Here is a 17,163-nt window from a genome sequence, read left to right as displayed (position 1 = left end):
TGTGGCCTATTTATGCTATTCCATGACCCACTGTGGAATTTCCCCAGTGCAGCCGTGACATAGAACCGATGTAGGCAGCTTTCTTCTGCCCTCCAGTGCTACCCACAGCTTAAGGACATGCTGACGCAGGGTGGGAAATATGTTGGGGGGTTGTGAGGAAGGCGGGGGCAGCCAGTTTACTTTGTGGTCCAGCTATTCTGGGCTGCAGAACAGCCCATATGTTGCCATACACACTAGTATAAATTAGAACACCTTCACCTTTCCCCCCCACCCCCCCTTCTTTACTGTGTCAATCTGTCCCAATGCTCTCTTTCACACCTAATTAAGGCAATGAGACACACAGCATTGAGGTGCAAGCTGGATACAAGCCCAATGGACAAATTGTGGTATTTGCAAACTTTTTTAAATAAGCCATCAGGGGCTCATCTGGCACAATGCTACTTAATCACTCATCGCTGCTGCTCCCAGAAAGCTTTGAGTCCTAAGGGGATCTGTACAAAATCTGAAGTTTGCACTTAGCCTGCATTTGTTTTTCATTTGGCTTTTTCAGTTCTTCAACTACAGAGATCCAGTGCTTCAAATTAATGGATGCTTTATCAAGTCCATAATCAAGACACAAAACTTTGATGCTAACTGTTCCAGGGGGACATTAGAAGAACTTTTATCAAGACAAGCAGCATCTGACTCAACAGAGTCTTAATTCCAAAATTAATTCAGTTCATGAAAGAAGTGTACTGTTTTCCTCATTACAAGAAGTCTGAAAAGACTGTTAGGTGTAGGGGGTCATTTAGCAACATTTCACCAGCTATTCAAGGGCTTCTTGGCCTTCCTCCTAATGTCAGTTTGTTCAACACAAGAATCCAGTAGTCACAGTGGCTGCCATAATCCTGGATTCATAGATTTTTAAGGCCAGAAAAGACCATTATGATCATCTAGTCTGAGCTCCTCCTCATTACACGCCATAGACTTCTACCAAGTGATTTCTGCCCATTATTGCCCAATCAAGCCCATTACTTATAGCTGAGCTAGGGCATGATGGGTCAAATATTACAAAGCAATTGCTTTCCTCTGGATTACTGATAATAATTTCCATAGCTGCCACAATATCCTCATGTATACGTTTATTTTAGAAAAAAGTGAGCTAGAGTTTTTTACTTCTGTATTTAGCATGACCATCATCAATAGGAGCATGCAGAAGAGCCGCACAATCCAGTCCTCTTAATGTACATTTCTAAACAAGTTACTCTCAATTTACCCGTTTTTAGAGAGTTTATGTGCCACTTAAATCCTATTTGAGGCCATAAGTCGGACTTAGTGGTGCCTGGGCCTTGCGAGAACTTCTCTGCACCAGGTTTAGCGTCACCACCACATGTAATCAGTATAAAAGTCAATTGTTACTCAGCACATTGGTGGGAGTTCTGGTGGAAGCCCCATGATAAAATTTCACTAGGAATCTAAAGGGAGGGTTGGGATGATTTCCCTGTCTCTGATGATGGTCACGCCCTTGCTGACTACTACTACATCATTCCTAGGATGGCTTCTTCCATCGCTTATAAAAGAACTTCTGTAGAGCAAATTTGTTGCCTTTTGAATACATCAGATATTTTCAGTGAGAAAGATATCCCTGGATTTCTCTGCCACAGGTCTGCCTCACATACAAGATACACATTTACTTCAAATTGCACATAAGGCTATTCTACCAATAGACCCAGTTATTTTTAGTAATAAATTATACACATTTACAATAAAGTGCCCCTAATAGAAGTTTAGCAGGTTTGTGTTGCCGCCTCCTTCCTTGGTGATGGTTTATTGTTTAAATGAGAACACAAATGAATAGGTTCCACAGTCCCTCAACCCTTCTCTTTGCAAGATGACCCAGTGCATTTTCAGTACTGGGGATAGTCATAAATTTATAGGTCTAAAGATGACATTTTAGGGGAGCCCCTTCTTGAGATACTAGCAGTGCATCATTGGCTATAAAGCTCCTATTATATGCAATGTGGGATTGAAGATTTTGAAGACAACACCAAAAAGGTAGAGAAATTGCTATAAACAAAGACAATAAGAAAACACTTTCCCAGAAAGTGCACATGTGGTAAAACTCAGCATGAGGGCTACATAACTCTTAAACCCTCTGGATAACATAAATTACAACAATTGCAATAGATAGGATTAAAATAATTAGAAGTGATACAAACCCTCATGCTTCAGGCATCAAGCCAACCATTATTAACTGACATGGTTAGGAAAAAAACTTCCTCTATGGGCAGGTTAGTGCATAATTGCGGATGGTGGGGTTTCCTGTTCCTTCCTCTATAGCATCTCATAACAACCACTGTCCGAGACAGGATATCAGACTATCTATTCCACTGGTCTGACCTATAATTGCAATTCTTTTGTCCTACATTCCTAAACTATTTATTTAACCTTGACTTATGCAGGATGTTGATTACAAGGAGACAAGTCAGTGAAGCAGAAGGAAAAAAGAACATTCAAGTGAATATGATCCTCATGGATATCTAGTGAAGCCATAGCCCCATGTCAGGAAACACTGAATTCATGTTTTGGAGCTAGACTACCATTGAATACTGTACAGCAAAGGGAATTCCATTTGTTCAGTTTTACTAGTATCACTCTAAATTTATTAGTTACAAAAATACTAGGTACTGAAGATTCTGACTGCTCACCAAGGGATTTCTTGACAGAAAATTAAGATAAATATACATTTAGGAAATTCCTTCTTTGAGGAAAGGAAGAGGGATTACAAATATGCATATAATATATTCTACTATATCTTAGAAACATTTATCATTGTAATGGACATATATTGGCTGATGTCTTGTGTAACATAAAGTGTATATCATCTCATCTCACCTCAGACCAGTTAGACCAACTCCAAATTATTTTAACCAGCAGGACTGAGAATCATTGTATTCAAACAGAATAAACTCTTTATGCTCCAATGCAGCAACAGTCATTTCTACCAGCTGAATATCTGGCCCATTAGATCTGGGCCACTGTCCAAGTGTTCCAGTGGCCTATTTGGGAGCCATCCAACTCTTTGTATTCTAGGATGGAATATGTATAGAGAAAAAGGAACATTAAAAGGTTCCTCCAAGGCGGATTTAGAAAACCCCTTTAGTCATTTTTGAAGGGATCCTCACCATCTATCAGGCCTGGATGACAAACTTTCACTGATGAGAATGTTGTGATGGGTTGGACCCCTTAAGATGCCACCTGATGAGCTGGGATATCACCTGTTCTGCCAGCTAGGGCACCCTTTTTACCTGTCCTGCTGAGCCAGGCTATTAAGCCGCCTTCAGCGCACACCCAACTGCAGAATGACACAGATACTGAGATCAGCTCTGGGATGCCTCAGCTTAAGGAACTTGCCCCAGCACCCAGGTGTCCATCTCCCTTGGAATGCAGACGCAAAGGTATATTAAGAAATCCCCCTCCCCCCTCAATGTGGAGGAAGGTATGCACAGTCTCTTCCCCTCCTCCCCCCCCCCATTATGAATTGCACAAATGGGGTTACATTATAAACAAGAAATAAGTTTATTAACTACAAAAGGTGAATTTTAAGTGTTTAAAGAGATAGTAAACAGAACAAAGCAGATTACTAAGCAAATAAAACAAAATCTGCATACTAAGCTTGTTTCACTGAAGAAATAGGTTACCAATAGTAATTTCTCACCCTAAATATTGTCACAGGTAGATTACAGAAAGTCTTGAAAGGCAGCTGCACTGGCCTGCAGCTTGAGACTTCAGGTATTTCCACTCACAGACTGGACACCCTCTCAGCCTGGGTTCAACCCTTCTCCCCTCAGTTCAGTTCTTGCTTTCAGGTGTTTTTCAGTGTCTCTTTGGGTGGGGATGCAAAGGAGAACCACGATGTCACTTCCCTGCCTTATATAGCTCTTGTGTATGGTGGGAACCCTTTGTCTCCCAGTAGAAGAACACTGGCATTCAAAGGGGTGGGTCCAGTACCAGGTGACTCAGGCCCATGTCTCTTCAGGGCTGTGGCAACCATTACTCGTAGGCTGTCTGTAAGGTCCACAGGAAGACTAAGCTCTTTCACAGTCCATTGTCTTTGCTAATGGGCCATTAGTCCTGTCTGGCTTTTCCATTGTTATACCTAACGGGCTAGATGGGGGAGATACCCAAAGTAACACATTTGAAATACAGATACATAGTTAGTATTCCTAACTTTAGATACAGAAATGATACCGGCATACAAATTGGATAATCACATTCAGTAAATCATAACTTTTCCAATGATATCTTACATGAGCCATCTTGCATGCAGTATATCTCATTTATGTCATTCATATCATAAGCATATTTTCATAAAGAATATGGAGTGAAACGTCACAAATGTCACTACTGCTGAGATGCAGGTTGTTAACCTGATGCTACCTGGGGTCAATGAGATGGTTGATGATGATTTGTCTAACACTTCTCTCCTTTCACAGGACCTTCTTCCCCTCTCCTTTCCTTTTTCTCACCCTCATCTCCATGCATTTTCTTAGATAAATTAGTTAAAAGATTTTGATAGTCTGAACAGACAGCCAATCTGCAGCTGGTGTAAACTGACATAATTTTAATGGAGTGATGTTAATTTACTCCATCTGGAAAATCTAGCTGAATACGTTTAGGGGGAGATATTTGGGGAAATAAACTTCTTTTAAGGCAGTAGTGACATTTGGATCCATTTTACATTAACAGGCTGAGAAGTGGTAGCAGCAGTGGTAATTTTTCCCATGAAAGGCACTATTCTTTGGGTGTGTTCCTTTGAGACTTTTCATATGAAGAACACACATCCAATGAGGCTTACCTTGAAGATCAAAAACATTCACATAAATGACAGGTTTCAGAGTAGCAGCCGTGTTAGTCTGTATCCGCAAAAAGAACAGGAGTACTTGTGGCACCTTAGAGACTAACAAATTAATTAGAGCATAAGGTGTCACAAGTACTCCTGTTCTAGTCACATAAATGTGGCTTAAGGGAGACACTAGTAAAGAGATCTGGACACCTTAATAATTAATCACTCTGTTTCCAAGCCTTCTCATTTGTTCCCTCCCCTCTTCCATCTAGATTTGCCAAAACATTTGACAGATAAAGGAGAAGGAGAGTTATGATGTTAGTAGATGTGCTGTGACCAGTGCCTATCCCGCTGATCATAGTTGTCAGATTGTTACCTTGTACTTTCCACATCTGCTACTTGCATCCACCTCTTGCCTCCTGTCTTATAATTAGATTGTAAACTCTTCAGGGTAGGAATGCTCTTTTGTTGATGTTTGCATAGTACTAACACAACATAGCTACCACAATACAAATAATAATATACAGCTCCACATACGCAGACTCTAAGGCTTGCATTCCTCTTATTTCTGCTTGCAAAGTGATCAGAATCCTAACAGCACCATACCGCAGGGGTGGAAGACATCCATCCAGGCTTTTCCATCTAATTCCATTGAGTCTATGAAGGCAAGGGGTAACATTTTCAAGCTCATAAGACACTTGGGCACAAGTCTTACTTTCAAAAGTGACTTAGGCACCTAAGTCGCTTTAGAAGAATTTGAAAATTTTACCTGACACCTGCAGAGTGCAGAATCTCCTATACGAGTTATAGCCACTAGAATCAATTAAGAGTATCAGAAAATATTTATATAGTGCATTAAATTAAGACAGCATTTCACAAATATTTGAATAAGTCATGTTCAGGCAGAGCCATCTACCTAAACATTGCCAATACTGTAGAATTTTCCATATTCATAAGTATAGAGAACATCAATACTACCCAAAAGGGGCATTCCCACCCCTCCATTGTTTGTACCCCTTTCTGATCTCACTCATTTTTCCCCAGAAGCTACTGTTGTTAAGAGATGACTTCACCAAGTCTAGAGGCATATAATAGCCAAAAAGAAAGTCTGTAAAGGATCGTGGCCTCCACTCAATCAAAGTAGTGCAACTTTATGGGTAACATCCTGGCCTTGCGGAAGTCAATGGGAGTTTTGCCATTGACTTCAGTGGAGACAGGATTTCACTCCTATGCATTGAGAGCTTCAGGAAACTCTGCAGCACAGTCAATTTAAAAAAAAAATCTGAGTCTAGTCCCAAGAAAGTAATACATGCAGATGATATGAGCCTCCGGGGATCAAGACTTGCAGATGAGTTAACTGATTTGGACTACATGACTGCATGGGGTAAGTTATCCATCTTTATCTAAGGTGATCAAATAAAGCCACAAACAATGCCTTCTAGTCCAGACACAGCATTTAGAAAGACAGAGCATTTCTGGTAATAGAGTTCACTCCGTGTGCTGTACAGATTCCAGGCCCAATCAAAATGAGGGGCAATCAAATCTTTATTCAGAGGCCTATTGATAAATCAAGAGCCTGGGTTGCCACAATTCAATCTAAATTGGATCTTTCTTTGGAGGATCAGATAAGTTAGAAAGTGCTTTTACCTGGGAAGATGGAGTAATGTCGTTTATGTGTCCTCCTCCATACACGTATCTTCAGGAAGGACTACCATGCTGTGCCCGCCTCTGAGCAGAAATGCAAAGAAACAAAATGATGCTTTAAAGCAGCGTAGGAGGCGGGGAAAAAAATCACAAAATATTTAATACGCATGGAGCTGAATACCTCACCGACTTGTCCTGTTGGAGGCGGTTGGTTGCTCTGTGTAGGACTACTGTAATAATAACTATTATATGGGTCTATATTGACCCTTTCCTTCTGAAGAATCCCAAAGCACTCAAGTGCTACAAATAAGGATCCAACCATGGAACTCAGCCATTTATGAGCACAGCACAACACTATACAACAGCTTCTTAGGGCACTATTAACACAACAGGAAACCGGGGAAATCACAAGAGGATCAGTAGAAACCAACTACAAATTTCATAGCAGTGGCACTTATTTTTGACTCCTGGCAGGCTTTGGTTATTTATTCACCAAAAGCTAAGATAGGAGACTGGAGCTTCCTCATTTAGTTTACCTAGGACATGAGTAGGGGGAGAGAGCTGGTCGCCATGAGCATTTGCTTCTAGCAAATTCCTCATCCTTTAGTTTGCTACTCTGGCTGATCTTGGCCTATACTGAGGGGAGTGAAGTGATGAGAGTAACTGTTCTGTTTACTTTCCCTTCCTCCTCTAATATTGAAGGGGTTTAAAATGCTGGGGGGCAGGGCATGAGAGCACAGTCTTAAACTTATTAAAACAGAATCATATCCTCAACCATTGAACACTCGCTTTATTATGGGTTGACTGTAGGTCAGGCTCAGGTGGGCTTTGGCCAACCACCACAAGGTGATGGAACAAGAGGGAGCCAAAAAGTCATCAGACGTTGAATCAATGAAACAAAATGTTTTGTTTATTTAAGATGTTCTTATTCATCTGAATAAATGTTAGACAGCACAGGAATCACCAAATTCAGATCTTGATCCAGACTTGCTCCAGTTCAGGGCTCTTTAGGTCTTTAGTTTGGGGTAAGCCTCATCTGTAGAGTGAAAGAGGCGAGAAAGGAAAAGGAGAAAGGTTTGAAGCAGAGAGGATAACGACAAAGGCAGGAGCAAAGAATGGAAAAGTAATAGATAGAAAAAAGGGGACAGAAGAAGGAGAGAAAATACAGGGCAATGAATGGAAGAGGAGAATGAAGGGAAATGAATGAGGAAGAGGAAACTGAAGATTGGTTAAGGGAGGAGCCAACCCACTCTCTTCCAACTTGTTCTGTAGAGCTACCCAATGAACCTCGCTTCACACATTTGCGGAGCTTCGGTAGTTCTGCCTGCAGCGTAGATACATCCTCCATTCCCAGTCCTAATTCAAGTTTTCCACACAGACCAACATGGCAGCTTAATACAGCCTTATTGGAATGCACTGAGAAGATGGGGGTGGGGGTTGCTTTGGTTTTTTGTTTTTTTTAATTATGTACTGCAAAGTCAATAAGATTTCATAGTGAGTAACTGAGCCAAAGGCAATGGTTTGGTTGCAGTTTGCATGTTCTTTCTGTATCCCCCTCTTTGATTCAAGAGAAAACTAGGCCAGTAAGAACTTATTTTTGGTACTCGGGCATTCTCCCATTAATATTTGTGTGCCTCGTATATCATTTGATGATCAGGGAGTAGAACACAAAAGTGTCAAAGTCAGGAGAGACCCTTAATAAAATTGCTCAGTTTATATATAGCTGTCTGCCTTATTCCCCCGGTCTGCTCTATTTTGGCAAGTCAGGCATTTGTTTGTTAAACACTGTGGGATAGATTCCCCAAAAGATGGAAGGGGTGTAAGTTTGCACTAGTACAGGGAGGGGAGGTGGGATCCATACTTTGGACAGAGAAGCACCTACAATTCTTTAGGGTACTGACATCTTATTTATGCCATGGTCCAAAAGTTTAAGGAAGGAAACCAGACTATGGAGGGAAGTGATGAATATTCATCGACTTCCACATGCATTTTCACCCATGTTGTTGCATAATGTACGAAGATCAGAGAATTAGAAGTTAGATAGAAGTTAGACATGAAAAAAGACTTAGTAGACCATCTCTGCTGGAATTTATCCATTCTCTATAACCAAGCTAATTTTAACATGTACATTTCTCCCTGAGCGATTTTAAAATCTTCCTTTAGGAGGCTTTTAGCAACACTTCACTCACATTTCATGCATGTCCAACCACATGCACGCAACATCTACAAAGCCCATCCAATGGATGAAAATGTCAGAGCAAGGGGAATGCCACTGCAAGAAACAGGGCCTTTTTTATTTGACTGAACTGCTGAGAATCTGAAACACACTTTTATTGCAGCACAGTAAAAACCTAGTGACAGATGGTATTAATCAGTTAAAAATAAATCTTTTATGCAACCAGCTTTTACATTCATTCAACAAATCATTAAATCTATAATATTTTGTGTGCATGTTGTGCATTACGAAACAACTGCAGTACATTTTTCTTAACCCACTAACGTTCACCTACAGCCACTGCTAGATATAATAGGTGAAATCCTGGCCCCATCTAAATCAATGGCAAAACTCCATCTTAACATGGTGTTTCTTCGTGTATCTTTGATTTAGGGGTGAGTTCAGCTCTACAACCAAACAAATAAAAGTCAATGTACTTAATTTACTTATTCCATTTGGGGCCTCCAGTTAGCAGCCTTAAACCCAGACCCCTTTAACATTTAATAATGTAAATGAAGTGTACCTGATGAAGGTATCACATGCATTTAGAAAGCGTGTTATTTCATGAGATGCCTCCATGGGTGAGTGTAGATAACATGCTATCTATGGAGACAATTTTCTTCTTCTAATACTGCAACATAATAGTTGGAATACGGTGCAATTAACCGAGGAGAGGAGAGGAATGGAGTAAGTCAAGGATAAGGCCCCCAATCAAAATTCTGCTCACTGTGCCACATACTGCTCTCAAACCCTGTGCACAATTCCTGTTTACATCAAAGGGAGTTGATAGAGGCAACTAAGGGCAAAAAGTGACCCTATTTAAAATATTAATAATTAAGGTCACGCTTTAAGCCAAACGCATGCTAATGAAACAGGATACTTAAAACGGATGCCTCTCCCATTAAAAGAATTCTATACATAGCAGATACTATTTGCAAGAAAGTAGTAAATGCAATTTAATCTGTCGTAGCATGAAACAGCTGAAAAAACAAGATTCCAGACCTTTAAAATAAATTAACACCTTTCCAGGTAGCTAAAGAGTGCAAATGCTCATGATTAGAATTAAGTGGTTTGTAAGTGCATGCGTGTTCTGACAGGTTCTTCCTCATTTATCTATGATTATTATAAACTTTTTCTGGCACTTCCTCTTAGTTTAGCACTTGACACGATCATGCTCAAAATCTCCCTCTGAAACAGGAAGATCCTATTCCCCCCCCCCCCCCCCCGCCCCTCTTTCTTCCAATCATTGTATGAAAGTCAGACTGCGATTATCCCAGGGCTCCATTCAACAGAAGAGTTGCATGGCCTTCCCCATGGATGGAGAGCGAGACCTAGTACAATAGCCCAAAATCTCACTATCATCCCCCTCTTCACAGTGAACATTGGTATAATTAGATCCACATGAGGACTTGCCTGACAAGTCAGTTGCCTAAATAAACCACTGCTATATTTGTGCCATACCCAAATCTCGTTAGCGAGTATCTTCAACCAAGCAGTCATTGCAGGCGCTAGTTACTCCACCATTGCATTAAGGCTGCAAACACAAAAGGGAGAGAGGTGGTGTAAGGGGGTTACTTAGATTGTACGTTCTCTGGGGCAAGGACCATTCCTCTGCTCTGTGCTTGAACAACATCCAGCACAATGGGGTCCTAAGCAAAATAATACAAATCTGCAATACAAATAATAATTCATATGTAGGCAGAATGGGATGAAATTGAGAAAAAGGAAACATTTGTCTAAATACAGGACTAAATAATGTAACTAGATCTATTACATTACATAATAACCTCCCAAATGAAGTGGTGGGAGGCCCAGCACTTGAGACATTTAAAATTAGACTAAACAAAACATTAGTAAAAAATTACAATGCAGAGAATCACCCTCCCATGGAAAGGAGATGGACTGCATAACCCAAGAGGTCTTATTTTCCCATCTGCTAGTTCTCGGCCTCTGTGACCATTCCTTAAGTCAAAGAGCTAGAAATCCAAACAAACACTAACTATTACAGTTTCATAGCGCTGTGGTTGAGTTCTACCACTAGAGCAGTCATTCCATACTGTTGCTCTCTTTTCATCCAGCCCAGAACTGCTAAACATTTCTGGAATGTGTAGTTATAGGAAAGAGCACAGATGTTGTGGTTTATTGATCTGCCATAGTGGAAGCATGACATTTGCAGAAATATTTGGGCATAACAAAAAACAAACAAACAAAAAAAAGGCTCTGTTCAGGTCAGGAACCAAAATGACATATCAAAGAAGTAGTCAGACTGCAAGTCTGAATAAGGTTTCTACCTAAGTTCCCTCTAAGGTGCGCAGCTGTGTGGCCGCCCCGCAGTCTATCAAGTGCCGCACCCTTCAGGTGTCCCTCCCACCACTGCAATGCTGATCCTGCCCTCTGCCTTGGAGCCCCTGGCCAGCTCTCCTGGGAGCCTACTGCTTGCTGTGCAGAGCGGGAGGAGGGAGAGGGGGCACTGATGTCAGGATGTTCCCCTCCACTCCATCTCCACAGATCAGGGGGCAGGGACGTGACAGGGCTCAGGAGTGGGATGGAGCTTGCTGGCGGCTGCTGCTGTGTCTGAACAAGCAGGCTTCAGACTGGTGAGTGCTGATCTACTTTAAGGGGCAGCGCGCATCTCTCTCTCTCTCTCTCTCTCACACACACACACACACACAGTCTTTCACACTCCCCTCCCAACACATACTTGTATAACTGTTGTTGTTACTTCTTGATACTTCCTGCAATGCACATATATTCTCTGTAATTTTATTCTTTCAACATGCTGTTATTTTAGTTTTTTGACTGGTCTATACATTTCATAATTTTTCTCTCTCTCTTATCTTAAATTTAATTCTTTGAGTAGTGAGTTCTAAAATGCCTAACCTGTCCTGACTGCAGTAATTATCCCTATGGTAACTTTTAAAAAATATATATTATATCTAGTTTTTTGTTTTGTTTTGTGCATATCCACACATTACCTCGATATTGGTGCACATAACAAAATTCATTCTGCACATGGATGGAAAATATTAGAGGGAACATTGGTTTCTACTCCCTCTTGATTTTGGTCAGATCAGTTAATAATGCACGAATGATTCTGATTGGACAGAGCACTGGACTGGGACTCAGGAGACCTGGGTTCTATTCCCATCCGCCACTACCAGGCAAGTCACTAACCTCTGAGTCTCATTTTCCAAATGGGGATAATGGCACTGACCTCCTTGTGTAAAGTGCTTTAAGATCTACTGATGAAGAGTGCTATATAAGAGCTAAGCATTATAATTATTATACAGGTCCTGCTGAAACAGAAGCGTAGAGGCAATTTAAGTAACCCAAACTTTTAACCTCAAAAGTGTTTGGTTTGCTTTGGACTGTTGTAATCATATCTCGTTTTGTCTGGTTCAACCACCCCCAATCATCATAAAGGAATGTAGACAGCACAAGGTAGGTTTGATCCTGCAGTACATTCATTGTCTCCCAAGGCAGACATGCACTCACTTTGAAGGTGCAGTTAAACAGAGTGATCTCAATGTATGCTAATTAAAAAGGACAGTAGAAGAAGATAGCTCTTGTGCTTTAGGGGCTGGATCCAAAGACCTCTGAAGCCAATGGGACCTTTTCTCTTTGAGGATCAGGCCCTAGAATAATATTATGCCTGCTGGAATCAAGTGAAGTCTAAAGAGGAGTTTAGATGGGCAGCCTTCATGACACTGCAAGTACCTTATCTTCTAAAAGAGAGTCACTCCCCTGTTTGTAACAAAATTGCTATCACAGCTACATATGTTGATGTGTACCTCAGTATGCAGGGGGAGAGGGATAGCTCAGTGGTTTGAGCATTGGCCTGCTAAACCCAGGGTTGTGAGTTCAATCCTTGAGGGGTCTGGAGCAAAAATCTGTCTGGGGATTGGTCCTGCTTTGAGCAGGGGGTTGGACTAGGTGAGCTGCTGAGATCCCTTCAAACCTTGATATTCTATGATTCCCCATAACTGTTATTCAGGATATGGTGATCCTAAATTACTTATGGACCTCATTCATGAGCATCTTTTTACATTTAAAAAAAACCAGGAAAACTAAATCCATACATAATTTTAGTATTCTTGAATGACATCCAGTAGAACAGAAGATGAACACGTCTATTGAGATTGTTATAAGATGTTTTCACGGTTGCTGCAGCACTCTCTCCCCCTCCCTCCCTTGAGAATTTTTTACTGGTTTCCTCAGGTTTCTTTAAGAGAGATTTTATAAGGGAATGAAATGTATAGCAGGACTCTGCAAAGGCTCAGTCTGCTTATGACTAGGGCAGAACTTGGAGCAAACACAGAATCTGCAAAACCAATCAATGATAAGGAAAACAAATGTATGCAAGGTGAAAAGATTGACATGTACAACAACAAGAAAGCTACAGCACAAAATAAAGCTCTGGTGCCCTGCACAGGCACCAGGGTACGCCCACAGAAATCCAACGGCAGGGTCAAGGCCCAAATCATCAAATCCTTCTCCATGGGAATGGCTCACTGTCTAAGAATACAAAGAGGTTTCATCAGGAAAGAGTCAGCATTGCTCCAAAATTAAACAGAAAAGGAAGCCACTGTTCTCCCCACAACCAAGTAAGAAAGAGACAAAGCAAAAGGAAGATAAACACAGTGAAACTAAGGAAATAAAAAAAACAGGGTCAAGCAGTTTCTACAAACAAACAGTGTCCCAGGTCCAGGAAACTAACTTCTTCCTCCCCTCAACTAAAAGCCTGTCCTCAACACCCAGTCAGACAGTATTTGCTCCATATGCACAAGTCACTACTTGCTTTAAGCATTTCAAAGATGACTCCAGTACAAAGGATTTGCACTTCAAAGCCACAATAAAAGAAAGCAGACTTTACCAAACCAGGGGCCTCATGCCACAATCCTCGCACAATGGAGACTCCGCATTGACTTTGCGAGAAATGTGGAGGTGTGCAAGGTTTACACAATCCGGCCACAGCGGGGTTCACAAACTTGTCAGCACAAGCATCCTTTCTATTAAAACATAGCTGAAGGAAACAAAGAGAAGAGGTACAATTTCCTCCAAATACTATCCCCTTGAAAATAAGGAGGAGGAAAAAAAAACAAGGTAGAGAAAATAGCTGGAGGTAGAAGATTTTCCAAATCTCTGGCTTTTTGATATTGAATGTCTTTGTCGTCTGTTTCAACCTGTTCAATGGAAAGAGGGTTATAAGATTTTACTAAAGCTGATTCCCCACTCCCAAGATTCCCTATATATTTAAAAAAAAAAAAAAAGATTCTACATTAGCCATGGCTCACGCAGGAATTATTCAGTCCCTTTAAAAAGAATTTGAATAACAATTAGTGCATGTGCTGAGTGGCTACTTGTCTAACATAGCCTCTTGGCACTATGATGTATTATTGATGTATTTGTTTTGCAAAAAAGCAATAGGGCATGGTCCACATGAGGGGCAAAGTCCTCTGCAAAAAGCTAACTTTTTCAAAAACAAATCTCTGAAATGAGGTGAACAAACAATTAGTCAAAAAAAATTGAAAGAAAGAAGAGCAGTGCTACACTAGAACAGATGACTAGTCCATGAACTGTGCCGCTGGCATTAACCAACATGTGATGTCCCAGAGGAAGCCCAAAAAACCCTATAATGCACCTAACCAGTTGCACAGCACTGTAAGTGCAAAAGAGAAAATCAACTCCTCTCTGACCCTGTGGTGATTAGACTATATCCTAAGCATTAATTGTCCTCTCAACTTGCATAACTGCAAATCATATTATTGTTCATAAAATACCCTGGATTTATAATTGAAAATCTTATAGCATTTGGCTAAAATAATCGGGGCTCAGCAGAGAGTTAATGGTATTTTATAAAAGTTGCTATATAAAGAGACATGGGACCTCAGTACATTAAATAAGTTTACTACACTGTGATTTTCCCCCCCTTTATTAGAAGTTTGATCCTTCAAGGTACTAAGCATTCTGACCTCTCTTGAGAGAGTATTTAAGTACATCCTTAACTTTAAGCAAGAGTAGTTCCATGTGTTAAGCACGTGCTTGAGTGCATTTGCTAGAAGAAGGCCAGAATGCCCAGAACAGTGCAGGATTGGGCTCCAGATGTACTGATTAGGCCAATTTATGCTATACTCCCTGATAACCATGACATATAGTAAACAAAATACATGCAATAAAAGGCTGTGTTTCATAAGAGGCAGAATCAAATACTATGAAAATCAACACAAAATCCAAGGGCCATATTATACCATTGATTTTTGAGTGCATAGTCCTATTGAACTAAATGGGACATTCTGCTTCAAAACCAAGAGCATGAAATAGCCCCTAGTGAAAGAAGTTCCCTAAAGTCTTTGACCCAAAAAGTCCACAAAGTCGGGCTGGGAACCTCAGCATTGTTGAACAGATACTGGCTTCAGTGAGTATGCTTAGGTCAGGAAGGTCTTATATATATATATATATATATATAGAATCATAGAATATCAGAGTTGGAAGGGACCTCAAGAGGTCATCTAGTCCAACCCCCTGCTCAAAGCAGGACCAATTCCCAGCTAAAGCATCCCAGCCAGGGCTTTGTCAAGCCGGGCCTTAAAAACCTCCAAGGAAGGAGACTCCACCACCTCCCTAGGTAACGCATTCCAGTGTTTCACCACCCTCCTAGTGAAATAGTTTTTCCTGATATCCAACCTGGACCTCCCCCACTGCAACTTGAGACCATTGCTCCTTGTTCTGTCATCTGCCACCACTGAGAACAGCCGAGCTCCATCCTCTTTGGAACCCCCCTTCAGGTAGTTGAAGGCTGCTATCAAATCCCCCCTCATTCTTCTCTTCTGGAGACTAAACAATCCCAGTTCTCTCAGCCTCTCCTCATAAGTCATGTGCTCCAGACCCCTAATCATTTTTGTTGCCCTCCGCTGGACTCTTTCCAATTTTTCCACATCCTTCTTGTAGTGTGGGGACCAAAACTGGACACAGTATTCCAGATGAGGCCTCACCAATGTCGAATAAAGGGGAATGATCACGTTCCTCGATCTGCTGGCAATGCCCCTACTTATACAGCCCAAAATGCCGTTAGCCTTCTTGGCAACAAGAGCACACTGTTGACTCATATCCAGCTTCATATCCACTGTGACCCCTAGGTCCTTTTCAGCAGAACTGCTACCTAGCCATTCGGTCCCTAGTCTGTAGCAGTGCATGGGATTCTTCCGTCCTAAGTGCAGGACTCTGCACTTGTCCTTGTTGAACCTCATCAGGTTTTTTTCTGCCCAATCCTCTAATTTGTCTAGGTCCCTCTGTATCCTATCCCTACCCTCTAGTGTATCTACCACGCCTCCTAGTTTAGTGTCATCTGCAAACTTGCTGAGAGTGCAGTCCACACCATCCTCCAGATCATTAATAAAGATATTAAACAAAACCGGCCCCAGGACCGACCCTTGGGGCACTCCACTTGAAACCGGCTGCCAACTAGACATGGAGCCATTGATCACTACCCGTTGAGCCCGATGATCTAGCCAGCTTTCTATCCACCTTACAGTCCATTCATCCAGCCCATACTTCTTTAACTTGGTGGCAAGAATACTGTGGGAGACAGTATCAAAAGCTTTGCTAAAGTCAAGAAATAACACATCCACTGCTTTCCCCTCATCCACAGAGCCAGTTATCTCATCATAGAAGGCAATTAGGTTAGTCAGGCATGACTTCCCCTTCGTGAATCCATGCTGACTGTTCCTGATCACTTTCCTCTCCTCTAAATGTTTCATAATTGATTCCTTGAGGACCTGCTCCATGATTTTTCCAGGGACTGAGGTGAGGCTGACTGGCCTGTAGTTCCCCGGATCCTCCTTCTTCCCTTTTTTAAAGATGGGCACTACATTAGCCTTTTTCCAGTCATCTGGGACCTCCCCCGATCGCCATGAGTTTTCAAAAATAATGGCTAATGGCTCTGCAATCTCACCCGCCAACTCCTTTAGCACCCTCGGATGCAGCGCATCCGGCCCCATGGACTTGTGCACGTCCAGTTTTTCTAAATAGTCCCGAACCACTTCTTTCTCCACAGAGGGTTGGTCACCTTCTCCCCATGCTGTACTGCCCAGTGCAGCAATCTGGGAGCTGACCTTGTGCGTGAAGACAGAGGCAAAAAAATCATTGAGTACATTAGCTTTTTCCACATCCTCGGTCACTAGGTTGCCTCCCTTATTCAGTAAGGGGCCCACACTTTCCTTGATTTTCTTCTTGTTGCTAACATATATTATGCTGTTTGAGGAGAGTTGCTTTATCAGAGTTCAGGTGTATTACTCTGAGGTCAGTTCTGATCTAGTCCTTGTATTTCTATTCAGTCATACCTGAGTAACTCCCTTCTATTAAACAGGGTTATTCCTGATTTAAGCCAGTGCAAGATTAGCACTGGGCCCACAATATTAATGTCTTGCACAGAGATATAAGCTTTTGGAACATGGTGGAGATGAAACCTTTAACACGCAGC

At 41.5% G+C, this 17,163-nt stretch overlaps 1 long non-coding RNA gene across 1 annotated transcript; it reads right to left on the bottom strand.

Annotated features, from left to right (window-relative positions):
* Window positions 1-3,602: 3,602 nt before the first annotated feature.
* On the bottom strand, window positions 3,603-10,245 carry LOC128844676 (uncharacterized). The gene is made up of 4 exons (XR_008446520.1): window positions 10,146-10,245; window positions 6,473-6,553; window positions 5,595-5,638; window positions 3,603-5,482 (listed from the first exon to the last, which is right to left on the bottom strand). It is a non-coding gene; the product is annotated as an uncharacterized LOC128844676 (long non-coding RNA).
* Between the last annotated feature and the right edge of the window lie 6,918 nt (window positions 10,246-17,163).

The sequence above is a fragment of the Malaclemys terrapin genome, chromosome 10 (assembly GCF_027887155.1).
Source record: "Malaclemys terrapin pileata isolate rMalTer1 chromosome 10, rMalTer1.hap1, whole genome shotgun sequence".
Taxonomy (NCBI): domain Eukaryota; kingdom Metazoa; phylum Chordata; order Testudines; family Emydidae; genus Malaclemys; species Malaclemys terrapin.
The sequence above is the reverse complement of the archived record's forward strand: the minus strand, read 5'-3'. Positions and strand labels throughout refer to the sequence as shown.